Below are 27,930 nucleotides of genomic sequence, written 5' to 3'. Positions count from 1 at the left end.
AAACCAAAATATTTAATGTTTCTTATACTAGCCACTTAGGCGGCAGTGGTCTAAGGTAGTTATTATAAACAAGAAAAAAATAAATAATGATTTTTAATAAATCCAGCTAATGCAGTTTTACAATTCCAACTAGTAATTATTAATAATGAAAATGATGTATCTGCATTTATTGCTTTTAAATCGTTTAAATTCGAAAGAAAAATTAAATATCTTACGCTCAATGGTAACAAACAGGTGCATGGAAGATAAAAATATTTCATATTTTGCAGTGACAACATATTTCTTTAAATCTATGAATTCTTTTTATTTTTATTTAGTTAACCACAGACCAAGGCCTGACCACGGAAAAGGGTGTTTAGGCATAGTCGTAATCCTGCATAACACAGACAAACTTCAAATAATATAAGAATATATCCTATATTTTGGATGAGACCTCATTCCATCAGGTGTTGTAGCGCAGAGAGATTGGTTTGTGATTGCAAGAAATCAGGACTTTTGTAAAGAGTATGGTAGCTTAGTTATTGGTGGAAGAAAAGAAAAGTTACAGGGTTTCGGGGGGTGATACAGATTCTTGCAAAAATCATACAGTTTGGATGAAATGGATAAAAAATGAGTGAGGGATAGAGGCAAAATTTCACAATTAATTTATAAATCAATTATTAAAGGTAAAAATTAATGTATTAGTTGTTCATTACCGTCATTAACATTGATTACGCGAACATTCGCAAAAATTATGGAACTCATTGATTAAACTATTATTAAGTTTACCCATAGAATGGAAATTATAACATTAAATTAATTTTTACGAAATGCTGCGTAAAATTAAATTCAAATGATTTGCATTATTTTTAGCAATACTTGCATTAATTATTTTACTTTTTTCATTTTTTTTTCATGTCAGTTAAAAAAGACCTAGATTCAGCAGCAACAGATAGGGCTGGAGCAGTATAAGTAGTTTTAAAAGTTTCAGGTTTGTCACCTTGAAGACCTTAGTAAAACTTATTTTGGGCCTTACGGTAGTTTTCTTTGCTGATATATTTGTAGGAAATTTGGGGCAACTTTTGTACGAAACCATGCGTCCCTCTGCACTACAGTTACAACAAACTGGCTTTTCAATTTTTCTTTTATAATAGCAATCCTGGGTTTCATGCCCTTGTCCACATCCTTGAAATAAGATAACACATCTCCAAAGAAAGATGCCACAACTGACAGTTCTGGTATTGGAGAACTTGATTCTTATAGATATATTTTCCATTTTGTTAGACAGACAGAGAAGATCTTTCATATAATAATTTTTTTTTTTTTGGAATCCTTCTGTTGATACTAGTTGAATTAGAAACAGATGCATGGGTTTCGCTCGTCTTTTGATAATAAGACTATTTATTATTCCATTCCATGGGTAAACTTAATAATAGTTTAATCAATGAGTAGTCTATTTAGCTAGGCAATTCTATTAGCTGAAAACACTTTCTTGAGAACTTTTCGTGGGTGTATGAGAGGGAAGCCCTCTAAGTAAAACTTTAATTGATCTTTTGAGATTTGGGCTTACAACTTAGTATTCTAGTCTCCTTTCCGAAATAGGGAAGTTAATGTAATATGATTCCTTACTGTATTCGGGAAAGCTTTTATAAATTAGTTTTTAATTCCATCCATAAATCATCAGTTATTTTTGACAAATTTTATAAATAATCAATGCATGTGCACTTATTGCTAGGCTTAACCGTAACAGGTGGGAGCACTGGTTAGCTTCGGATGTGGCAATTGCTGCTGAATGACCAGTTCTGTCTGAGATACATTTAACTGATAATTAGAATTATCAATTCTGAGAGCATTAAATTTATTTTTAGCATGAAAGCGTTGTGAATGTTATCGCATTTGACCTGCTTTGCAATCTTAACCGGGTAGATAAATGCATCACTATCTTGATCATTATTATTTTTCTAAAGAATAATATCAACAACAACTTTCCGTTTAGTTTTAGAGTTAACTACAGGGAGAATAAAGATTAAGTAATCTCTGGTATTCACCAATGTAGAATTCCATTTTTCATCGCCAGTTGCAGACGTTGGTCGCCGGACCTATTTTGTCGGATAAGTCATGCACTCGAACGGCCTGTTAATTTGGTAAATCTTTCAAATCGAAATTTCAATTCCAAGTATGTTGCGACTACAATTACCGTGTAAGATGAAGAACCGGGTAAGATGAAGAACTGAGTTCTTTTATTAAATATTTTTTATTACATAGAGTTCTTTTGATATTTTCTTTCAATAATAATGTTTCCATCATTAATAATGTTAATTTAATTTAAGTACGATTAATAATAATATTAATCATAATATCATTTTGCCGACTGGCAGCCAACGTCTTTTATATCCCTGATTTTTCTGATGAAATTGAAGCCCATTATGCCTTGCCGAATGGGAAGACACAATTTTATATCCCCAAATTTTTATTCAAAATTTCCAAAATTCTCGCAAAATATGATACAAATAAAAAAACAAATTCGAAATCAAAAGTTCTAAATTGCATATATTCTAGTAAAGTTAGCTTAAAGTTGTCGATGTTCTTGTGGAGAACTATGTGTGTTCCAGATTTATGCCGCTGTTTCTCTACAATGTAAGGAATATCATACATACATACAGATTCTTCAATTTTATTAGTACCAGAAATAAATACAATAGAAAAGTGCTACATAAATTGATAATTCCATTAAATTCTTTGGTTCTGTGGGGGAATCAAAAAGCGTTATATCAACTTGAGAGTGATACAAAAATAGAATATTTCATTGTTTTACGACATATTTCTTCATTTCAACAGCACAGATGGAAGCGATATAATGAAAAATAATAACGTAGGTGCTATTATTTAAAGATAAAAAGTTAAATAATTCATAGAGACTGTTAATTTTAATGTCAAGTAATTTTTATAGTAATAAAACGACAGTTTTCGATACATGAAAAAAACATAAAACTATTTTATAAGAATGAAACAACAACTGAATAATAAACTTCTCAATTTCTACATGTGACATTTTAAAGCCACTCTTAGAAGCTGAGAAGATCACAATGAAAAGCCGTTAATGCCGTTAAGATCCCACTTCTTCCTGAGATCCAATCATCCAAATCCTGATCGACATGTTTATGGAAGGAAAGTCAGGTTATCGTACTAAATTGAATTATTCGATAGAGTGGGTAGGAAACTGACATCGAATTTCGGTTAACCTGACAGTTGTGGGCCAATGTTACACTTAGCAGTGAACCGGAAAATCATATGGGCTTGAAAATTACACTGAACATCATCCTCGGGAGATTCTAAACTGATGGATCTTAAACATATTGAGTCCAATCCCTATCACATGTGGAGAGAATTTCAAAATCGATATGACGAAATTCACGAATTTTATAAAATAAGACGCATATTGTCGATTCAATAAAATGATAAAGTGTCATCTCTCCCAAGATGGACGTGTAATTTCGATCGTCTTTAAAGGTAAGAGCTTATTCTTCTCTTAGTTGCGCCATTCATTTCACACTACAAAGATAAATAGAGTAGATGGCGATAAAGTACTTGTGTATATTTCTGCGTTCTTCATCATTTCGAAGAAAAGTTGAGGGATGAAATGTTTAGAATATTTCTGTCGAGAAAGTAGGTAGTAAGTACCTCTTGTACGATTTTCATTTAAGTAGAAAACATAAAAAGGAGAGAATATTAGAACAGCTAAAATATACAGACAGTTTGAGTGGTTTGGAGTATTTATATTCATATTTAAACTTATCTGGCGGAATGAAATTTAAGTTTCAGGTGATAAAAAATCTGAAAACTTTGCTATCCATTACATTCATCCAATTATGTTTAAGAAAATACGTATGGAATATTTGTTGTCTAGCTAATACGTTTAAACCATTTTCCCTGAAAATGGGTAATATAGTCGTATAATGTAGGCAAAATAAAAAGAAGATTTACGAAGATTTTACATAGGTATATTATAGGTACCTTTTTGACAGTCGAAACCAGAGAGATTATTTTGCTAAAGTAAAGTTAACCCCGTGCTGCAGTTGAAACTATTTAGAGCTAATGAAGGATTATAGGATGGAGGTTTTTATTTTAAAAAAGAAATTTTTGTAATAAACGTTTCGGAAAAGCTTACTATTTGAAATGAGAAATATCGTCTGCTTCTTTTAAATTTATTCTTCTTTCCAAATGTCTCATGTAAAGAAGATGTTGGAGTGAAGATTATCTTTTTGTGCTTTCCGAAGAGAAATATTCTTATTCCATTATTCAAAAACATTGTGAAATGCGTAAGATATTAAATACTATTAAAATTTCTAGGCGCAAAATTAGCAACATTACTAACTGGAAACAGAAAATTTGTCAGTTTTTATTTCGACAGACTTTCTTAAACTGGGGGTCACGGAACTTGTAGCAGGGGGTCGCCAAATATTTTAGCAGTTTGGAAATTTCTTTAAATTATTATCATAATTTTACAATTACCAAATATTTTTACACAGTGCATCTGAAAATAGATAAAGATAAGACAATACAGTTAGAAGAAACAAAAACGTTCCGACGCATTGTTTAATTAATATAAATGTTCATTTTACTTGATTTGCACATGATGTCTGTTACTTATTTAAAATATTCACCTTGTTCTATGTCATAAAATTAGAAATTAATGACCTAAAACTGCAATAGTATATTACACCTTGTTCTATGTCTTAAAATTAGAAATTAATGATCTAAAACTACAATAGTATATTACAGTACAATTGAAAAAAACTGATAGTTTCATTCACGCGCGTGTCAGATTTGTGCAATGCCTATGGGGTCCCACAAAATTTTCGTAAATATTAGGGGTGAAAATCTCAACCTCAATGAAAAAAAGGAGTGATCCAAGTGATAAGAAGGGGTAGCGACTGAAAAACGTTTAAAAAGCCCTGCTTCAAAGAATACCCAAAAATTGTGCATACTATTTTTAATGTTTTTAAGTTAAATCGTTGGTAACTAGAAAAAAATACGCCGAAACAGAAATCAAATGCAAAGTCTTTAATGCACGTGCAACAACTATAAGTAAAATAGTAAACTAAGATTTAACAATTTGAAAGAACTAAAAACATAATGTTCACCAGCTTTTGCCGAGGCATGTGGCTGTGAGCAGAACATTTGGTAAACTCTGTATGAAAACTACTTAACAGGACGCAAATGGAAGTACACTGTGAGCCTTGATGAAGCATGTATTTATATAAATAACTGCAATAACAGAAAAAAAAAAAAACTGTCTACTTATTATCAAAAAAGAAGAGAAAGAAAGTGTACAGTCCTCGTTTCGTCAATGCAAAGGAAGTTTCAGTAAGGTGTTTATGATTGTCACAGGATTCTCTTATAATGGGAAATTAAAATAAGAGGAGTAGAAAAATTTACAGGGTCTGGGGTTTTAGGGGACCCAGTCGCCAAATCCTAGGTGTGGAGAATAATCATCCACCACCCTTTTAGTTCGGCCGCCACCATAGAGACATTAGATTAATTGGAAGCAGGAGAGATGAAAAATGAGCAATTCCCTCGCCGGGAATCAAACCATGGACCTCTGGAATACGCGCCCATCGTGCTGACCGTTGCACTACGAAGGCATGTTAAGAAGGCGGGAGAAATACCTTATAAAGATAAAGCAACTAATCATACTTCGAAAAGTTTCACTGAATTCCTTGAAAAATGAAGTACAGGTATCACATATATATTTTTTGATGTATTTTGGCGAAGTTTTGTGAGGTTTTTACTTATGGATTATTTGCCTTTGGTGTGTTGAAAACAGCTCTTTCCAAGCGCAAACCCACCCCGATTGATGGACTGTGGAAAATGGTTTAAGAGGACCGTTAAAATTTTAAACTGCAGCGAAATCATTTTAAAAATGTGTTCACACTCTCTGCAGCATATGTCCCAGGAACATTCCTAAGGGAAGAATCAAGTTTATAACACATCTAAATCTTTGGAATGGGCTTTAGTGTTCCACTGTGATGGACGAGCGCAGTCGCACCATGTCATAGCATCATTTAATTTAGGACAAACAGTGCTAGTTTCTAGACTATGTAGTAATTATCTGAGGTTGATTAATGGTTCTGTATTAGTTAGCAAAGGTATTTCTGTATGTTTAAGTTCCGTGTCATATATTTAGAAACTGTGTAAAACGACTGGAATAATGTACTTTTCATTATTTGTACATACAATTATTTAACAGCGATTTTTCTTTATGTGCATCTCATATCCGTGCTACTTATGTTGAAATTAAGAACACTGTAATAAGAGATAAGAATAACACGTTTAATTTAGCGGTGTCTAATAGGCAACAACATTGAAACATATACCTGACTGAAGAAAATAGTTTAGAGCGTTGTCTGTATGTGAAAATTGTTTAGTGTCCAGTAACAGAAAAATGCCATATTCAAATACCAGTTACTGTTTCGTTATAAACCTTTTACACTAAGTTTCTGTCAGAACTAATTTATTAACGCTTAAAATCCAAAATAACTTTTAATTAAAATTAGTAATCCAATACATATCGTGACACTAGCGTAAACTGAATATGATTTTTCCATTGAAAGCATTCGGCTTTCCTTAAATGTCCGTAACATGTTTTCAACGCTAATTCGCATTCTTTGGTGTACTAAATGATGAATAGGTTGGCTGAATATGGTTTTCAGATTTTTGTCATATATAGCATTAATACAGAACAGTTTCTAAGAATATCCTTTGCGGAAACATCCTTACTAAAATCAGACAGGACTTGTGCACATACCGTCAATAGAGATGACATGTCCGAGGTAAGCCACTTCCTGTCTAAATAATTTGCATTTAGCGGGTCTCAACTTTAGATTGGCTTCTTTCAGTTTATCAAGTACCTTTCTAAGTTTTTCCAAATGTTCTTCAAAACTCTTTTTTCCGACGATGATGATGTCATCCAGGTATATCAGACAGGCTTCGTAGGAAAGACCTTTCAAAATAGTCTCCATGAGGCGTTCGAATGTTGCGGGCGCATTACATAATCCAAAGGGCATCACCATGAACTGTCGAAGTCCTTGTCCGGTAATAAACGCCGTCTTTTCTGGGTTATTAGGATGTATTTCTACCTGCTAATATCCACTCTCTAAAAAAGTGTCAAAAACAATTTGGTTCCAGAAAAAGTATCGTCAATTCTAGGAAGAGGGTTGTCGTTTTTCGTAACCCCGTTCAACTAGCGGTAGTCGACGGAAAATCTAGTTGAACAATTTTCCTTTCTTACCAGGACGATAAGAGAGGCCCATGGGTTTGCTGAAGGCTCGACAACGTTGCTTTCTCTCATGTCCTTTAGAAATTTCCCTATCTCTTTCTGTTTAGCAATCGGTATACATTTTGGATGCGTCTTTTATGATTGGTGGATGATCACTGGTATCGAAGCTATGCAATGTCAAATTGTTTCGACCTATGTCAGAAGATGAACGGTACAAACCTTCTTGAAATTCTTGAATGATACATTCGGCAGCACTCTTTTGTTCATGGCTTAGTTGTGTAGTGTGCAATAACTCCGATGTTAGGCTCTCCCGATGGCACAGATTGAGGAGTGTCACTGTTTCGCTCAATATACCTCATTGGAGTACATGCTGCAAACAGTTACCTTTCCTAATGAGTTTTGGTTTATCACTGATGTTGGCCACTCTCACCGGGATAACTCGGCTAGACATGTCAATGAGTGCCGAGTCTACTATTACTCGTCGCAGGGTCAGAATTCTGTGCTCCTTGTTTCTAGTTTCAGTTCTTTGGATATTCCACTGCCCGTACCGGAAATAAAAATGGAAAAATGATGTCACATAGACGAATTTTGAGTTTGCTTAAATGACCAATAAAAAGAGATCAGATTCTTTTATTATCCTCAAAAAGAAAAAAAAATCATAAAACACGGTTCAAGGAATACAAAGAAAGTTTTTCTAAAGGGTTTATGATTGTTGCTGGGTCTTCATATGCATTTAGTTCATGAATACAAAAGCTACTTTTATTTACGTTTTGGTATTTATGAACATTGTCTATACTTTTGCTTGTTTAATTACAAAAGTCATTCAGAATAATCTAAATTTAAATGCCTGTATATGTATTTTTCAAGTTTGGGAAATGAGGAAGGGGAATGACCGCCTAACAGTGGTGAAAGGAATAAAATAGGTTTAGGGCCATTGGGCCTGAAATCTGCAATGATCATAGGAATGAAAGATTGTTCCAACCCACATAGCACAAAAACATCCTTAGGATATCCCGAGGATGTTGCTCGCGGGATATGCGCACATCCTCAGGACATCCCGGAATATCCCGCAAACCTCCTCCCGAGTGCTTAATGTCACATCCCGGGATATCCTCAGGACATCCTAACTAAGTCCCATCGACAGCGTGCGGGATGTTATTAGGATATGAACTCCTACCTACTACATCCTCAGGACATCCCACTAACCTCCTAAACACATCCTATCATATCCTAAAAACATCCTATCTATCTCCCATCGACAGCTCATGGGATGTTATTAGGACTTAACGTCCTACTTACTACATCCTCAGGACATCCCGTAATATCCCAGTTTCCTCCTAAACTCATCCTCCTGAGTGTTTAATGTCACATCCCAGTATATCCTTAGGACATCCTATCTAGGTCCCACCGACAGCGTATGGGATGTTATCAGGATTTCAAATTTTTACTAGTTACAATATCACTTTAACCTTTAAAATACATACTCTCCACTGCTTAATACCCGGTATATATACAAAGAAACTTCCAGTGAAAATATGTGAAAGTGTCGTAATGATCTAAAACTTACTTATTTTACAGACAGTCTCAAATCCTTCTCCTAGAGTTACTCAGGAAAAATCAGAAATGTTGAGAATATTTATACAACTTATTTTGTTTTTAAAACTAAATTTGTGAATATATTAAAACTGAGCAAGGAAATTAAAATGAATTATTAATACAAAATATTATAACAGAAAATTTTGCTTTTATTTTTAAGATAAAATCTTTCGAACATTTTTAAACATCCAATAGCCCCCAAATTGAAGTATTCACAATTAAACTATTTTACAAAATCAGTTTCTAATTTCAGTTAATTTGTATTAAAAATTCAATAATAAAATTAGCCATTTAATAATCTTTACATAAATGAATCATCTTTCTTTAAAACATGTAAAGAAATTTTAGTGTTTTGATGAGACTGTTGGGAAATTGTTAAAAGGAATAAATTGTATTTTTAAAACTAAATCAATTCCTAGCCACAGAATAAATCAATATGTTTTCGTAACATGAAAATGCTGCAGGCTGTTTCATATATTTAATATTTAGTTGTAAAAATTATGTTCTTGACATTATGTTAACAATTCTTAACATCATTCAAAAGGTAACTCAAGCTCTTCTAAAATTCTATCTTTCTACTCACACACACACACACACACACACACAAAAAAAAAAAAATCTGAAAGGCCTCAGATTTTAGCAGTCACTTAAAAGGGCTCAAAGTTTATGAGTGCATAGATTATCAATACAGACGGGGCAGTGGAAATAGCAAAACATTTTATAAGATACTGACACCAGAAATTTAAATATCTTCTGTATATTTGAAAAGTGAAGAACTATATCATGTAATTATATAAAAATATTAAATGTTTTCAATTAGATATATGATGAATTAAATGCATTTTAAATCAATCAGATTAAAAAGTAAAAAAAAAAAAAATACATTGTTAAGAACTGTGTGTATTGCTTTTAAATAGCTTGGCTTGTTAATCAATAAGAGATTAGATTTTAATATGTTAAATTTTGCTAAATGACAAAACTTGAATGAAAAGCGAAACAAGTTTACGATTAACGACATGAAGTCACATTTTGAGACTAATAGCCCTTTTGGACTAAAAAAAAAAAAAGTTCGGAAAATAATTTGCACTTGTGCTTATGCAAATTTCAGTACAATGAAATTTACCAGTTGAAATCAGCACCAAATTAAACTTCGTAAATTCTAGCACGTTAAAGGTTATCTCATCCAGAATTTTATTACTAACCATTCATTTCAGAGCAAAATAACACAGTAATTGCCATTTATATGACAATCAATATCGAAAATTTAAATCTGCATTTTACACAACAGAGAAAATTTCCAAAAGAAGATCTACTGTTTACCATGCAATTAAGGCATTTTATTCTGCAATCAGCTTTACCAATTATTAATACTTCTAAGTATATTCAGTTTATTCTTTGTTTAATATACGTTGTGTAAAATTTTCCATAAATTTATTAATTCATTTTATTTTGAGGTGAGCTGTTGTTCAATTCTCAATGTCAACGAAAATGTTTAGTTCATTTTTTATTCGGTCTCAAAAGAGAAATGAAAACATGTGGATTTATGTACGTGTTATAAATACATGTATTTATGAATCAAAATACATGAGAAATCAGAGTGAGAAAAGCACTACTACCTTAATCTGTGATTATAATATAACAAATGCAGTGAATTATAGTTAATAAATAGTGAAAATATTTATATTTCTGAAATATTTCATATATAACATTTTAAGTTTCGCATATGTGGCAATTTGAGAATTTTTTACGTATACCAATTTTTTTTAAATGTCTAAAAATTTTTGTATTTTCAAGGAAAGCTTATTCTTTCACCTTTAGTATACAAGTAATGGTGTAACCAATCCCTTAACATAAACTGTTGGACTAACTGTGACAACAAGGCTGCCCTCTGGTGAGTAGCCAGTACTTGCCTTTTACTGAAGTTAGATAGGTTGTACCAGACTGTTGCGCTGTAACTTTTCTTAAAGTTAAATGTAATGTCCGTGTGTAACTTAAACCTGTTAATAAATATTTGTTACACTATACCGGACTCTTCTATGACCTTATCTAAAATGACCCTTTTACAACGGTAATTTACCAGATAAAATTACTTATTAGGGAATACAGAAAAATATCTAACCACTTACCTTTGTGACTTCATCTGCAGAGAGACTAAAAAAGTAGTTCAGCTAAATCTGTTATAATAAATATTTATAATAATGCTAAATCCTGCAATAACTATTAATATGACAAATTTTGTAAACCTATTTATTTGGATGAAAAATAAACACTTTCAGAAATTTATGGCACTATATTATGATTAACAGAGGAAAAACACTTTTCAAAATTCAAAATAGTTTTTATTAATCCAATTTATGACATTTTCTTTTAATTCCTGAAAAATAATCTTAGATCCATGTAAAAAAATATGTATTCTTATGTATATAAGAACTCTTGATAAACTGGATCTCTGCCATTGCCTTTCACAGCACCTAAAATAAAAAACATTCACAATTACTATATGTGAATATAATTTATAATTAAATTTAAACAAATGACTATTAGAATGCAAATTAAAGGAAGCATTTAAATTTTTTAACATTTAGTACCTATAAACAGAGTAGCAATTATTTGATTATAGTAAAATAAATATGGGGGATGCCTTTTAAAATTTTTTATGTCAGAAACTAAACTTAAACCACCAGCTGAACATATGAGGAGTTTTATCAATCAGCCATTGGTAGGTGACCTGGATACTGAATTAACATATAAAGTTGCCAAAAGAGAGAAACAAAATTATGATAATCACATCTTACCTAATCATAAAACTATTTTAAATTTAATGTGTAGGCAAGTCCAAAAAGAATGAGAATGAATTTATTTTGTAACACAAAGTAAAGTTATCTTGCAGGAGCTTGTCTCATGAGATTGGCAAGTAAAAAATAATTAACTGCATCTGATAACATTTATCTGATAACACATAAGTGGTTGATTCAGAAGTCAAACAACAAAAATCAGCGTTAATTCACAAAATTTTCACAGGACTAGTTTCGATGGTTTTACCGAACCATTCATCTTCAGCTGCAAAACCGCAAATGAACAAGATAGGAAATAATGTTTAGATAAGATAAGAAAGCCTGGACAAGAATAAGCAAGTGGCGCCATCTGTTGGCGAAACCAGAACTAAAACATAATTTCTCTAAAAGCCGAAGGCAAATTTGGATTGGAATTAGGATCGTTAACTAGAACAGAAAGATTTTTATGAATGTGAAATGCCTCTAGAAAATCCAGTTCTCCAATGGAAGATGTTTTTTGAATAATTTTGGCAGCAGAAAAATTGAAAGTGTGATTTTCGGACCAACAATGTTGAGCAACAGAAGACTTCTGTGTTTCCTTTTTTCTAACATATGCCTCATGTTCTTTGACGCGAAATTTTAAGGCTCTCTTAGTTTGGCCAATGTAAATTAAACCGCACTGGCAAGGAATCCTATAAATACCCCAGGAATTCATATCCGGAATGGGGTCCTTGAGTACAGAAGTTGGAATTTTATTGATGGGAGAGTAAACAACCCGAAAGTTAAATTTCTGCAAAATATCAAATCTTCGCAAATCATTTCAAGCAACTTAAAACATTCGCTTATCCCATCTGTTGCGAATTGTGCCAGATTATATGCTCTTCCCAAAATTCATAAAAGTGGTATTCCTTTCCGCCCTATTGTATCAAATTTAGGTACTGCCTCGTATCCATTAGCTAAATATTTAGTTTCTAGATTTTCCACTCTATTAGACAATAACATTTACACCATAAAAAATTCAATAGAGTTTGTAAAAAAGGTTAAAAACATTTCTCCTCGTAATTTACTCATGGTTTCTTTTGATGTAAAATCATTATTCACCAATGTCCCAGTGGAGGGTGCATTAAGATGTCTAGAAACCAGACTTCGTGAATTTCATTTCTCTTGCATCGAAATTGATGAGCTAATTTCTCTCACTCAACTCTGTTTGAAACAAACACATTTTGTTTTCCAAAATAAATATTACAAGCAAACTGAGGGATTAGCCATGGGAAGCCCCCTCAGTCCCATCCTGGCTGATATCTACATGCATTATTATGAATCAAAATTGTTTGAAACTTTAAACTTCCCGGCATGGTTCCGCTACGTAGACGATACTTTTACCCTGTTTGAAGGTAATAAAGATGATTTAAATAGAGTTCTTTCAACAATGAATTCTATTGATCCTGCTATTCAGTTCACTTTTGAACTTGAGACTTGCAATTCTCTTCCGTTTCTCGACATTCTGGTCACACGTAACACATCCAACTTCAGTACTACAGTTTACCGTAAACCTTCATCGGTTTGCCTTCCACCACACTTTAAATCATGTCATCCAACTAAACAAAAGTTAGCTTCATTTTATTCCTATGTTTTCCGTGCTCTTCAAGTTTGCTCCTCCAAACTAGCCCTTGATGAAGAACTAAATTATTTAAAAGCAATAGCTATTGACAGGGGCTTTTCACCCAACATTATTAATCAAGCAGTTAAAAAATTCTCATCTCAACACACTAAAAGCCACACTCTTATTTTAGAAGATTATAAAAATTCTGTTGTCATTCCCTTCTTTCCATCAATTAGCTATAAAGTTGCACATATTTTGCAGAAATTTAACTTTCGGGTTGTTTACTCTCCCATCAATAAAATTCCAACTTCTATACTCAAGGACCCCATTCCGGATATGAATTCCTGGGGTATTTATAGGATTCCTTGCCAGTGCGGTTTAATTTACATTGGCCAAACTAAGAGAGCCTTAAAATTTCGCGTCAAAGAACACGAGGCATATGTTAGAAAAAAGGAAACACAGAAGTCTTCTGTTGCTCAACATTGTTGGTCTGAAAATCACACTTTCAATTTTTCTGCTGCCAAAATTATTCAAAAAACATCTTCCATTGGAGAACTGGATTTTCTAGAGGCATTTCACATTCATAAAAATCTTTCTGTTCTAGTTAACGATCCTAATTCCAATCCAAATTTGCCTTCGGCTTTTAGAGAAATTATGTTTTAGTTCTGGTTTCGCCAACAGATGGCGCCACTTGCTTATTCTTGTCCAGGCTTTCTTATCTTATCTAAACATTATTTCCTATCTTGTTCATTTGCGGTTTTGCAGCTGAAGATGATGGTTCGGTAAAACCATCGAAACTAGTCCTGTGAAAATTTTGTGAATTAACGCTGATTTTTGTTGTTTGACTTCTGAATCAGTATTTATTCGGCGTGTTATTGTGTCTTAACATAAGTGGTTGTTAACCATGCGCAGAAAATAAAATCTGATCACGATACAGATTTTTCTGCACAGATTAGATTTTATTCATTTTAAACTTTTGAATTTAACTGCAGAAATCTACCAAAGAAGTATATATTTTATGTTGTAACAGTAGTAAATGAAGATGTGGCTAATCTTTGCTGTATGGTACACCTTGGTTTCTGTCTGAAAAAAATCGCAAAGTGGTATTGGTTGTTCATGAAATCTGGAAGCCCATTGTGTCAAATAAGTTTTTTGGTAACCCTAATATTGATAATGTTAGCGAAAGTATTCTTGGGAGGGAAATTAAGTTTTTGTCAATAAAAAAGGGTTACTTCCGCAAATATTGTCAATGTGTTGTGATAAACTTAGTTTTGGGCTCTTTTTTTGTAATAGTAACTCTTTTGTATGGACCCGGGTTTTTGGTTATTACCATTCTTTTCAATTGCAGTGTTTGGTTTCATGTAAGTGGTATGGTCTTGTATTTTGAACTTGCTATTATTTTGGTGTGGGTATCATCATTTGAGTATGTCTGAGGTGACTAAGAGACGAAAACTTTAATTGAATTGCTTACCTGGAAGATGGAAGAGATGGTGGTGGGAAGCCTAAACGTATGCATTTGAAAAAAAGGTATGTTAAAAAATGACGTTTCATTTATTTATTCGTCTCTGTGTGTTAATTTTTGTTAAAAGATTTGTTGTTTAATGTTTTTATGTTAGGAAATATGTATTTTTTGTAACTTATTCTGCTCTGTTTGTGCATTTTTGGTTGTCTCTGTGTTTTAAGACAGCGGCAAATTTTTTCTGGTTAACATGATAGTTTTAACCTTCTGATTTTCTTAAAGTGAAAATAGATCGATGTGTACATGGGCAAAGTTAAGGCAGTGCACAATGCCTAGTTTGTGCAGTTCTCTTAGGTCGATGTGTACATGGACACCAAGTTTGTGTATGTCTTTGACTTCTTATTTTGGTTTTGTGTAGTGCCCATCTTGCAATCGGTGCCGATCTTGGTATCAAAAAAGAAACAATTCGCCAAGGGTTACTGTAGAGTAAATTTTTACCAAAGATGTTCTACCATAATCACCATTTCAGTGGTTTAAACACTAGTGGAGCAGTATGCAGAGATGAAGATTTGAGTTTTGTTTACACAGCACGATGGTTTAGGCACTCCAGCTATTACGGTGAACAAGATTATAATAAACATAGCCACAACAATTGTCTATAAATATTGATGTATAACACTGCATGAACTAATAGATTTCTTATGTTAGTATATAGAGAATCCTTAATCAAAGTGAAAATGAGAAGACTGTGCATGCATTTCCTTTAATTGAAACATGGGTTTGACCATACAAATCTCAGTCTTATGGGACATGCCACACTATGCAGATAGACAGTAAATAGTGCTCATGCTGTTTTTGTTTCTTAGAGCTATGAAATAAATATACTTCTACATTTTTCTTTTCTTGTTTCACATTTGGATTACCTATCAAAAAGTAAGGAATTTTGATATTATTACAATATCTGAGTTAAAATAACATTCCAAATAACAATTATTGGTCATGTTAAGGTAATGAAAATTATAAATTAGGTTAAAAAGTAACCCTTAATGTGGCATATTTTTGAATTAAACTCTATCGACTTTAAAAACAACAAAACATCCCTCTTTATTAGGGAATTTAATAAACTAATTTTAAAGAGCTATGTATGAATTCTTTCCCTTCCATGTTATAATAACTGAAACAAAATTCCACTGATACAGTCAAAATTCCTAAATGCAAGTACATAAAATTTACTTTAGCAATTTAAAGAGATGAGACACACTGAACAAATGAATAAATTTCTATCAAAGAATAATTTATTAAATTTGGCCCGTTCCATAGTAAACTTTAACCATTAGATTACATTATTACACCATGTCATCAATTTGAAAAGCAAGTCATATGCCAGACCTTGATTGTAAAAGAAATACACAGAATAATATATAGATTATTGAAAAATGATCTGTACCAGTGTTTATAGATATGATTAAATGTAACAGAAAATTTACTGTCACAACCACATTTTTAAGTGAAATGTATAATTTTAACATTTTATAATATTTAAGATATAGCATTAAATGCAAAACTATGTGCATGGACTAAGTTAGTAAATTAAAAAAAAATAATAATAATTAAAGAATGAATGTCATGAAAAATTTCAAAACAAGCAGAATTTAATTTAGAAGGCTTTTAGACACTTATGATAAATAAATTTGAGACTTCTTCACCCAAAATTGAATTATAATTAACTAAAACCAGTGTGACTGACCTTCCACAAAATCCTTCAGCTGCAATTTTTTTAAGCTTGAAAACCAAATTCTTCTGGTAATAACAGCTTAACCAGTTGAAATCCCTACAGAAAGTTTGATAACACAATAATAGAATTAATAGAATAGAAAAATTAACACAAAATTATTAGAAAAATTAACACAAAATTATAGAACATCATTTAAATTTAACATTATTACAAATTTTGGTGCTTTCTGACTATCTGCAAAGCTGTGAAAATTGGCAAAATGTTTGGTTAGTTTCTGGTTCATATCTACTGCTCTGTTCACAAGTAGTAATTCAAATAAGCACTTTAATTTTAGGATGCACACACACAAAAATATATATATTGGGTCAACATTCACATATTTTTCATCCAATGGAATACTATTTGGAAATAAAGATTAAATATAAAGCATGTAAATACATGTGTGTGGTATGCATATTCATATTTTGCTGTTATTGTGTACATACTCTTGCAGTTTTAACATAAGTTGAAGCTGTGAGGGCAGATGATCAGAAAGTATCAGAATTTTTCATGTACAAAAAAAAATTGCCCTGACAATAAACAATGACAATAGTATCTCAATTGTTTAGCACTGACATTTACATAGTGCATTAGAAATATATAGTAATATATGTATAATAAAAAGATAATTGCGATAATTGCATACTATTAAATCCTTTTTTTAAATGACAAACTTATAACAATTCTTTCACATATAATTAAACAGAATTCGGTTGATCTTTACAATATGGTAACTGGTAGTTTGGCGACATTTTGGAGGCGATAAAGGTTACTACCTGGCACTTTGGTAATAATGTGAGCAGTACTCAGTTCCGATTACGCATTATTTTGTGTGAGGGAAATGAGAGATCATGGGATATGTCATGTGATATTAATGGACGAATTACGGTTCCTTAATCGGAAAAGGGGGGAAATCGGGAAATAATCTGGAAATTTTGTATTTGGCTTTATTCTGTGTTGTGTGAAACAGTGTTCGTGAATTTTTGGATCCCATGGCCGTAACTAAAGTGAATTCCAAATGGGTATTTATGTATGTATTAATTTAATGTATGTGCTCATTTATATTTTAAGTAGTGTTTTTGAATTTAATTATATTTAATTAAATGATAGTTATTTTGTGAATTTTATGTTTGTAGGAATTTGGTATACGTTTTAGTTGAAGTAAACATGCATGGAAATTATTTAAATATCTGACACTAAGTATTTGTAATGGTTGCGGTATGAATTCGTTGGTGACGTGTATAATGTAATAGATGATTTAGAGGTAAAAGTTTTTGGATATTGTATTTATTTTATATGTGGAAATGTTCATTACTTTTTCGCGATCAGGTAATTTCATATATGTTCTTTTTACCGGGTTTAAAGATTGAGAAAATTGTCATGTATTTTCGTGAAATTTTTCTAATTTATGAGAAAAAAGCAGTGTACATGGATATAGTGAAGAGTGTGCGCAATGCCATTTTTGTGCAATTCTGGGATGTTTTTTTAAGTAAAAATAAGTCGGCTTGTACATGGTTTAGTGATATTTTAATTAAATGATAGTCATTTTGTGAATTTTATGTTTGTAGGAATTTGGTATACGTTTAAGTTGAAGTAAACGTGCATGGAAATAATTTAAATATTTGATACTAAGTATTTGTAATGCTTGCGGTATGAATTCGTTGGTGACGTGTATAATGTAATAGATGATTTAGAGGTAAAAGTTTTTGGATATTTTATTTATTTTATATGTGGAAATGTTCATATTTGGAAAGGGTAAATACTTTTTCGCGATCAGGTAATTTCATATACGTTCTTTTTACCGGGTTTAAAGATTGAGAAAATTGTCATGAAATTTTTCTAATTTATGAGAAAAAAGCAGTGTACATGGATATAGTGAAGAGTGTGCGCAATGCCATTTTTGTGCAATTCTGGGATGTTTTTTTAAGTAAAAATAAGTCAGCGTGTACATGGTTTATGTGTATGTGTTATTTTGAAAAACGCGTAAGGAGTATGGTATTGTGCACTTTTTCCCAATTTTGCAGTGAATATTTGTCATAATTAAGCAGTTTTGTTAGATAAAATTTGTAGCATAAGTGTAATTCGGCTAGTAGATTGTTGGAAGAAGTGTTCAGTAGATAAAAAGAAAAGAAATATGTTTTTACTTCGTGAAGACAAAATGGCGGCGGGAAAAAAAAGTAGAAAGTTGCTGTAGGAGAGTTGGTCGCCAAATTTTCGCCAAAAAAACGCCAAGTTACCATAATGTAAAGATCAACCCAGAATTCTTTCACATGAACATCCAAAATCCATTCTTAACTAAAAAATAAATAATAAAACCATGTAAATTTCTTATGAAGCTCATCATTTCCAAAATGTCCATTTCTGAAAGTTCCCAGCATTTCTCAGTATATTATTAAATTACTAAACTAAGCATCAATGATTGTCATGTTCACTAATGTGACAATATCTTTCACACTTCTTTGTTACCACAAGTAACAAGTAAGCTTTGATAAATCTTTAACTGATACATGCTACATTTGTCTAAAATTTGTACAAATAATAAAATTAAATGAGCTTTATAATATACTCAAAGAAATAATTTTGCATGAAAATTTGTATGTTATGTAGCAGAATATTGGCCTGATTAATGATTCAGGAAATAATTCAAATTTCAGCTTGTGTTAAAATAAAAACTATAACACAAAGATAAGCAAATTTCCTTATAAACAATGCATATTAACAATATTATATACTGGTGATCACACAGTACTGATTGCTTCAATAAACATTACTGTAATGGTGTTATTTAAAAGACTAATATTTTAATTACTTTCTTAATTAAAACATTAGTCTTTTTCTCTTCCTCTTTCTAATACCAAAAGAAAACCCAGATAAGAAATATAAAAATATCAGTAAAAATAAATTATATTACTGAATGACACTTTACATTAATTACACTTATGCATATATTATTTTATTATAAATTATTTCAAAATAAAAGAAGAGAAGGAGGAGAAACTTTATTATTGGCATTTCTAAAATAATATAAACATTAATAATTTAGTACAGTTTATTATTTCAGGCAAAAAGAATTCCCTTTTCTGGATAGCATTTATATTTCCCTCTCAACTTCAATAAAACATTACAGAAATGTATTTATGTATGCTTGCATATTTGTAAATGTATGTGTGTGTATACATATGCACATACTTACAAACCCAGGTTCATACATTTCCGAATCCGGTCCCGATAACAGAACAGTACCCTCCAAAAAAACTTAAAACTTCCAATTCTCCATGTTTTAAAATTGAATTACAAACTAGATTAAGATAATGTTTCAACCATACGTATTTTGAACAAAACAATGCAAACTCTTATTTTTATACAATCGTTCAAACTATTTAATATAAATTTATTGCTGCAATAAAATAATAATCTGATCACACATAATATTTTGAAACAGAAAGCATAAACTGAACTAAAGAATTCAGTCATAAACATTTGGATAGCAGGACAAATCAGATCTTTGAAGACAGCCATTGAGATATACACGTAATTCACGACAGAACGGTAACAATTCATAAAGCTGTGATAGCTAACACATTTAACTGTCAAAATAACATAAATTGAAAAGCAAAAAAGTAAACATACAAGTATTGCAAATGAACTTACCTTTCATGCAACAAAAAATATCCATAGAAAAAGTAAACCTCATGGCGCAGCCATCTTGGATTTCGTTTCAAATCAGACGGACGCGTGACGTTTACGGATTTTCGGAAGAATACAAGGAACTAGTAGTTTGCCGGATGCAATGTGTAATGACGCGTAAGAATATAGTTCTGCAGAACTTCCTACATTATTCCGTAATAAACAGTACTATATCATATTTTTTTCTTTACCTCATTAACTAATTAATAGGGAAATAGTTAAGTAATGCTGAATTAATTTTCAATGAAATGTAAAAATTTGCATGTATGTGACGACCACCTTCTGTCCAATATATTTCTGAGAATATAAACATATTTTGGAATCTGAGAGTATTAGTAAATAAATGTATAGAATATCGCCTCTCAAACGACCACTCCTGAAAGTGACCAATAGTTCTGAGATTATAAATAAATATTGATATTAAGCATTATTTCTATAAGACGACCATCTCTATATAAGACCAAAGTTTCTAGAATCTTGGATAGTCATCAAAGAATTATTTTTACTGCGAAATTATCGCACGACTGTAATTCAATATCAATAACAGATCGCGCGATTGAAAAACATTTTCTGTCCTGTAATTAGGAGAAAAAATTTTTCCTTATGAGGTATTTCTCCCGCTTTCCTAGCGTGCCTTCGTGGTGTAATGGTTCTGCACGCTGGGCCAGTATTTCAGAGGTCCGTGGTTCGATTCCCGGCGAAGGCGGTTGCTAATTTTTCATCTCTACGGCTTTCCAAAAAAATCCTAATGTCTCTACAGTGGCGCCCGAACTACAAAAGTGTTGGATGAGGTATATCCACACGTAGGATTTAGTGATTGGGTACCCTTAAAAAAAAGTCGCCCTTTAAAAAGGCTAGTAATATAAGGTATTTCTCCCGCTTTCCTAGCGTGTATTCGTGGTGTAGTGGTTCTGCACACTGGGCCGGTATTCCAGAGGCCCGTCGTTCGATTCCCGGCGAAGACAGTTGCTAATTTTTCATCTTTCCTGCTTCCAAAAAAATACTAATGTCTCTATACCCAAATTTTAAAAAGAAATTCGTTTCAGAATTAAAATATATATATATATAATTTTACCTATACTTAGTAGGATTAGTAATCTGTAAGTTATTATACATGTAATTTATACATTTTTTATAAAAAAAATATATGTTATTTAGAATTTTGCAAATATTCTAGAAAATGCTAATCCATTGAAAAAAATCTTTTCTATGACTAAATAAATTTTTAAAAACGTCAGAAAAAATAACAGTTAAAATTAATAACAAAATAACAAGAATAAATCATCAATCATATCAATATTTTTAATGTACAGCATTTAGAAACAATTTAGTAAAATACATATGAAAATTAAATAATGTGTAAGTTTCCAGATGTGCAATGTCAAAAAATTAAAACTGGTAAATTGAACAAATATCCTCAAAATGTTTGACAACGGAAGTCCTCCGGACAATGCAGAATGAATGTCCTCAGGATGTGAAATTGGTGAAGTCCTCAGGACATCTGAGAATCAACATCTTCAGGACGTCCTGTCATGTCCCGGGATATAGCGACTTAAATAAGACATCCTCAGGATGTTAAATTACGATCTCCTCAGGACATCTGATAATCAACATCCTTAGGACATCCTAAGTATGTCCCGGGATATTACGACTTAAATAGGACATCCTGAGGATGTTTTGTGCTATGGGGAAATGATACTAAATTCTATAAAGTACTAATACGTAAAACACATTTATCCAAATTGTTTCATATTTCGTTCATGGCCTATATGAAGCCTATGGTGACAGCGTTTAAATAATGGTTTTAGTGATGTATTATCTAATATTTGTTTAATTGTAATTAAATATGTTTTAAGAAATGTATTCATTTTCCTTACAAAAATTTTTCAATCCTTATTATTTCTTCAACGTTGAATTTTTTATAGAAAGATTGTATTTTCATGCAATTTTTGTTATTATAACATATTATATGTTTCCTAAGCGTATTGTTATTTCTAGAATCATCTTAATCATACTGACAACTGCGGAGTTGCATTATCTAAGAGTCATAAGTCGAGTATGTCAAAGAATTAAGTATGACATCAGTAACGAAGACAAAGTTCCGAGTTATAAACGTGTTATTGATTTCAGGTAATACATTTAATGGAGGAGCTATAAAAAGGCAAGAGCAGCCGAGCCTACAAAAGTTAATCCTCTATTATAAAAGCGGTAAAATGTTTTTGTGATAAGACGAAAATTTATTTTGTTCATCTATAAATTTATTTTGTTCATCTATAAATCGAGTAACAAAAATGAGCAAGAAATGAAAGTGATTATTTTGAGGCTAAAAATTTAAATAATGTCTGCATGGTAGAAAGAATTCTTATTATTCAGAGGAAATTCTAAGTAAAACAGATGGCGAATCATTTAGATTAGATTTAGTAGAAAGTAGGTTGAAATTCGAGAGGTTTACTGACAGTGAATCCAAAATTCCTATTTTAAAGGAAAAGGAAGACGCAAAACCCAGAGGGAAATTACCCCTAAGATTGGCCTTGATTTCCATGTAAACGCGAAATAAGTTTCTATGCCTCCAAACGTCTTTACTCAGAAGAAAACGTATTTCCTTAAATAAATATTTACGTGGTGGTTATAGAAAATTCGTAACACACTAAGATTTCTGAAGAAAAAAATATATTTAGGTGAGAGTCATAAGAGAAAGTAAATAGTTGAAATCCATAAAATTGCCATAAACGGGACCAAAGCGAAACCTCAAACCGCATAGTGAAAAGCTCAAGTACAATAGAGAATATATTTTCAAAAGTCTTTACGTGACAGCTGACCTCAGCATATAGATTTAAAAGAAACTAATATAGAAAGTGAAATGTTGAGAATTAGTGGCATTAAGCTTACGAAGACAGAAAGCGAAGCACCTACCAGTGACCAAGCGGTAAAGTTGTTGAACACTGGTAGTTCGTTTCGAGGTTTTCGGACCGAGGCTGGTAGAGCGATATTGCGAACGGGCTGGCTGCATGGGCGTTCTCGTGGCTTTCTCCACGTGTAATATGTATAGGAGCGAGTTTTTCTTAGAAAATCCACCACGAAAGCATCCCCCCCTTTTAGCTGATAAGCTCTTGAGTGCTTTGCCGTAATCAAATAAACAAACCATACGAGGACAGGAAAGATAATAATGACTCAGCCTGGTCGCAAATGCAATTTTTTACAAAAGAGGAAACAGAATACGTATCACTGAAATGATCATTCGTGGATTTAGGTAAAAAAGAAATAGGTACTGGTAAGAATATCTAAAGTAACATTTTATGAAACTTTATTAAAAATTCTCTTTGAAGCAAAAATGCACCATCTCTGGTTATTGAGTGGGAGGCAAAAATTCCTGTAAAAATAACGTACTAATTCCTAGTTTATCTTAAACCAACAAAGATTCAGAAGCACGTAATTGTTTATAAAATTAGAGTAACTGTGAACTATAACAATAAAATCAGCGTGATAGTACTAATAATTATAAGAGAAGCTGTTTAGATATGATAGAAAAATATGATACGAAATTCAAGAAAGTGATGTGAAGTTATCATCTTCTATGAAAAAAGAATCTATTGCCAAATATTGAAGAGAGTAAGAAGAAATAAGCTCCCAAATAAGAACTGCTTTAGTTGTTATTTTACATTCCAGACCAATACATATAAAATTTAATTTCTGCTACTGTCGGTTCTATTTCAAAAAGTATTTGAAATATAGTGTCAGTTAAGGCGATACTCTGGCAGTGATGATTTGAAAAAGCTGACCAAATTGTTACAGAAACGGAACATAATGAGGATGCTCAAGAATTCAAATTCCATAGCCGAAACTGTATTTGAATCACTTGACGAGATTTTCAAAATTGTCGCCAACAACAAATTAACGCGTAAACTTTTTCGCCTCCCAAATTTCGCTAAATCTCTTGTGCATCGTATACTAGGATTAATACACGAATTAAATTATTACCAAGTTAAAGACCTTTTAATTTTATAGCAAAAATGAATTATAAACGCCTATTCGATATTGGTTATTTTAATCTATTTATAACATGTTAATGATTTTCCTCTTTCTATTTTTATTTCTTTTCTTTTGATTTTTTCTAATAAAGATTTTTCTTCAGAGATAAACACATATACTCGTATACTTTGTGGACGTATAGAAAGTTTTAATACGGTTGTTGGCAACACTGTTGTGAGTGGTGCCTTCTCCGCTACCACATAAGCACGCAGGCGCTTCGCTAGGATGCTCAGTCTTGGCTTGGCAGCCATTCGAAATGGAGCTCCCGATAAACGCTGCCGCCAAGTGCGAAGTGCGCGCAGTTATTCGATTTTTGAACGCAAAAGGCGTTAAACCGGTTGAAATTCACCGCCTATTGACGGAAGTGTATGGACAGTCGTGCATGGATGTCAAAAACGTTCGCAAGTGGTGTACAGAGTTTACAGCCGGTCGTACTGAAATTTATGACGAAGAAAGGAGCGGGAGGCCGTCAATTGCCGAAGAGACAATCGCGAAAGTTGAGGAACTCATGCGTAAAGATCGGAGGATCGCTCTGGATGCTCTCTGCATTTTGGTTGAGGTTTCCAGAAGCACCATCCACAGGATTTTAACGGAAAAGTTGCAATATTGGAAGGTGTGTGCAAGATGGGTGCCGCGTATGCTGACAGAAGACTACAAACGGCAACGGGTTGATAATTCCCGCGAATTTCTTCGCCGCTATGGAGACGAAAAGGACGACTTCTTGGACTCGATTGACGCTTCCTGAAGGGCATAGCGGCAAGCTGGTATGACATGGGCACTGTAAAACTGCCACAGCGTCTACAAAAATGCAGCGACCGAAGTGGCGATTATGTTGAAAAATAAAACATTCTTCAATCTTTAAAGTGATGTAGCAATTATAGAAAATAAACGGTTCTTTGTATATCTAAAAATATAGCAGACCTTTTTTTGGGATTGCCCTCGTATTACTATATATTTTTGTTTTGTTAGCGTGCATTTATTATGATTTTTTCCCTACTTTCAAAATGAAATATTTGCACATGGAAAATATTTCAGTTAATCCTTTTTCTATGTGTAAATTTGTATGTAAAATTCATTGCTTTCAGATATATATATTACATATAATGTGTAAGATAAAAAATAGGTAAATCAAAATTATAATTTAAGCTAACGGTAACAGTTTATTTCTCCCTCTCTGTTTTACAAATCGTAATAACTTCTCTGGATTGCGTCATTTCTAGATCATTCCATTTTGCATGGCCTGCGCAGCGCTGATGACATAATAATTGGGAACTGAAACTTTTAACTTAAACCGCAACCTTTCTCTTTCTGTGCTTTCATATCAGATAACTATGCACCTTAGCTTTTGCCTCTGTGCTGCTTAGACGCTGTTTCATTCTGCTCTGTTCTTATCGCAACAATACCAAAAATATAAATTTTCTTGAATAGGCATGAATAGAGTGTCAGGTGAACTGTGGCCACAAAATGTCAATTCCAAATAAAAATGGAACTAAAAGTGCCTCGACTGCCAAGCGTTTTAGATATTACAAAGTCAACATATTAGCATACTACGCAAGAGGAATTTTCCCTCTTCAATATGGATCTACGATCTATAATATCTAGGTATTACGCATCGACGCTGCTCTGTCTTTTCCTTGCTATTATAACATATATAATGATTTATATGTAGATAACTTGATGTTAGAAGATAACTTAAAACTGTTATTTATATGGAATCATGAACTTGCAGATACACGTGCTGAGTTCAGCACATAACATATTCCTGGACATTTTTTATACACATCTTCCAACACACATCATTAATTTCTTAGGACTTCTATTCTTGATGTTCAGAGTACAATGGATGCTATAAGCATCCATTGGATGCTCAGTAAATAAAGTGTACAATGGGTGCTTAATATACGTGTATCTCATCTTTAAACATACATACGTGTACATACATACGTGTATCTCAGCTTTAAAAAGTAGAGGAAGAAAGCCAATTAATTAACTATATGATTGCGAAGCAAGATCAGCAGAGAAAGTAACTGCGTATTCATCAGCTGAAGTATTTATAACCTCGGCTCCTTTGTTTCAATTTTAAATGGTGATTGGACAAGAATTCTACAGCATTGCGAATAATTCCAGACGTAAGTGAAGCAGTACAGATTTCAAAACGGGTATGTAGCCATATTAAAAGCAGGTATTGAAACGGCTATCCCCAATTAAGTTAAAAATTTGTTGGTAATTTTCTTTCATATTTTATATCTTACATATATGTGTTAGTTATCTGCAGTTTTAGCTTCAGTTTTTCTTGCTTATCTAAAAGAATAGTGGGCTACATATTTTCAAAAGTATTCCTTTTTGAAGTTCTGCATGAATGTCAAATGTATAGGAGAAATTATTGAGTCAAAGGTCATTCGGTTTTCTAGGATATACTGCACACGTCCTTAAAATACCTTGAATAAAATAATAATATTTTATAACAGGGGATATGTGTAATATTTTCTTATTTTAGATGGTTACCTATTTCATAAAAATTAAAGAAAATACTGATTTAGAAATGGTAACAATATTTTATTAGACTACTGTTGAAGAGTAAATAAAACTGTCATTAAAATTTAATGCAAATATTTAAGCTCATTATCTATATCATAATTGTTGTCTACGTGCAATTGTATAATTTATAACTTTATGAGGGTAGATAATTTTTTACAATAAATGGCTCTGTTGTCTACCTACGAAAGAAAGAATCAAAGAGGGCTTTTCTAATAAATTTGCACTGATGCTAAGAAAAGATTAGTCAGTGAAAGAAAAGCTGTCTTACAAATAATTGCTAATGATTCTTGTAAAAAACTGTATTGATATTTAGACAAAAATAAATACCCCCAGAACAAAAAGAAAACTAATTCAAAATTTTAGAAATTGGCATTATTTTTTATCAGAGTATTTCCTAACATCTGGATGGACGTACTATTGTTCTAACTGCACGAAATTCGTCATAGAGCAAAACAGAAATAACCGTCATTTCGCTTATAAAGATTAGTCAGTGAAAGAAAAGCTGTCTTACAAATAATTGCTAATGATTCTTGTAAAAAACTGTATTGATATTTAGACAAAAATAAATACCCCCAGAACAAAAAGAAAACTAATTCAAAATTTTAGAAATTGGCATTATTTTTTATCAGAGTATTTCCTAACATCTGGATGGACGTACTATTGTTCTAACTGCACGAAATTCGTCATAGAGCAAAACAGAAATAACCGTCATTTCGCTTATAAAGAAAATATTAATTCAAATCTTCATACGCAAGCCAACGAATGAACTACATCTACAATTTAATCTTGAAAGATTAAATTGCTTTCTTTATTATATAATGAAATTATTTTTATATGTTGTTAATAATGAAATTATTTTATATGTCGTTGACTCATGATGAAATAAACATAACAAGTTTTCTCCTATAGTTTGGCATAAAACTTTTGAGCAGCGATTTTTTTAAATACTGGTTGATAACCTGTATATTGCTGAGTTCAAATAACAGAGATCGTAAACTCAAGAAGGGTTAACTACCTTTTATTTCACTCAAAATAAGATGAACAGTTAGCCCCTCATTCGGGCTTAGAACGAAGCCTACACTCGAGCTTGAAATCAAAATAAGAAATAAGAACTAAGTATAACTAACTAAGAGACTTAAATACTGGTTTAAGTTAAGCAAGTAAACCCGCAGTTGGTACTTAATTTAAACTAGCCGGCGAATATAAAAAGGC

General features: G+C 32.1%; 2 long non-coding RNA genes across 2 annotated transcripts in view; one reads left to right on the top strand and one right to left on the bottom strand.

Moving 5' to 3' along the window:
* Positions 1-1,976: 1,976 nt before the first annotated feature.
* Positions 1,977-27,930, top strand: part of LOC118181749 (uncharacterized) — a 273,477-nt gene continuing 247,523 nt past the window's right edge. The window contains exon 1 of the long non-coding RNA XR_015041357.1: positions 1,977-2,196. This is a non-coding gene — a long non-coding RNA (uncharacterized LOC118181749). The remainder of the gene's footprint in view (positions 2,197-27,930) is intronic.
* Positions 11,182-20,180, bottom strand: LOC146997350 (uncharacterized). The gene is made up of 3 exons (XR_015041024.1): positions 20,116-20,180; positions 16,438-16,521; positions 11,182-11,325 (listed from the first exon to the last, which is right to left on the bottom strand). It is a non-coding gene; the product is annotated as an uncharacterized LOC146997350 (long non-coding RNA).

The sequence above is a fragment of the Stegodyphus dumicola genome, chromosome 5, assembly GCF_044657685.1.
Source record: "Stegodyphus dumicola isolate Sdum_Otavi_A_Nest chromosome 5, ASM4465768v1".
NCBI classification, from domain to species: Eukaryota; Metazoa; Arthropoda; class Arachnida; order Araneae; family Eresidae; genus Stegodyphus; species Stegodyphus dumicola.
Note: the sequence above shows the minus strand (reverse complement) of the source record. Positions and strands in the feature narration are given on the sequence as shown.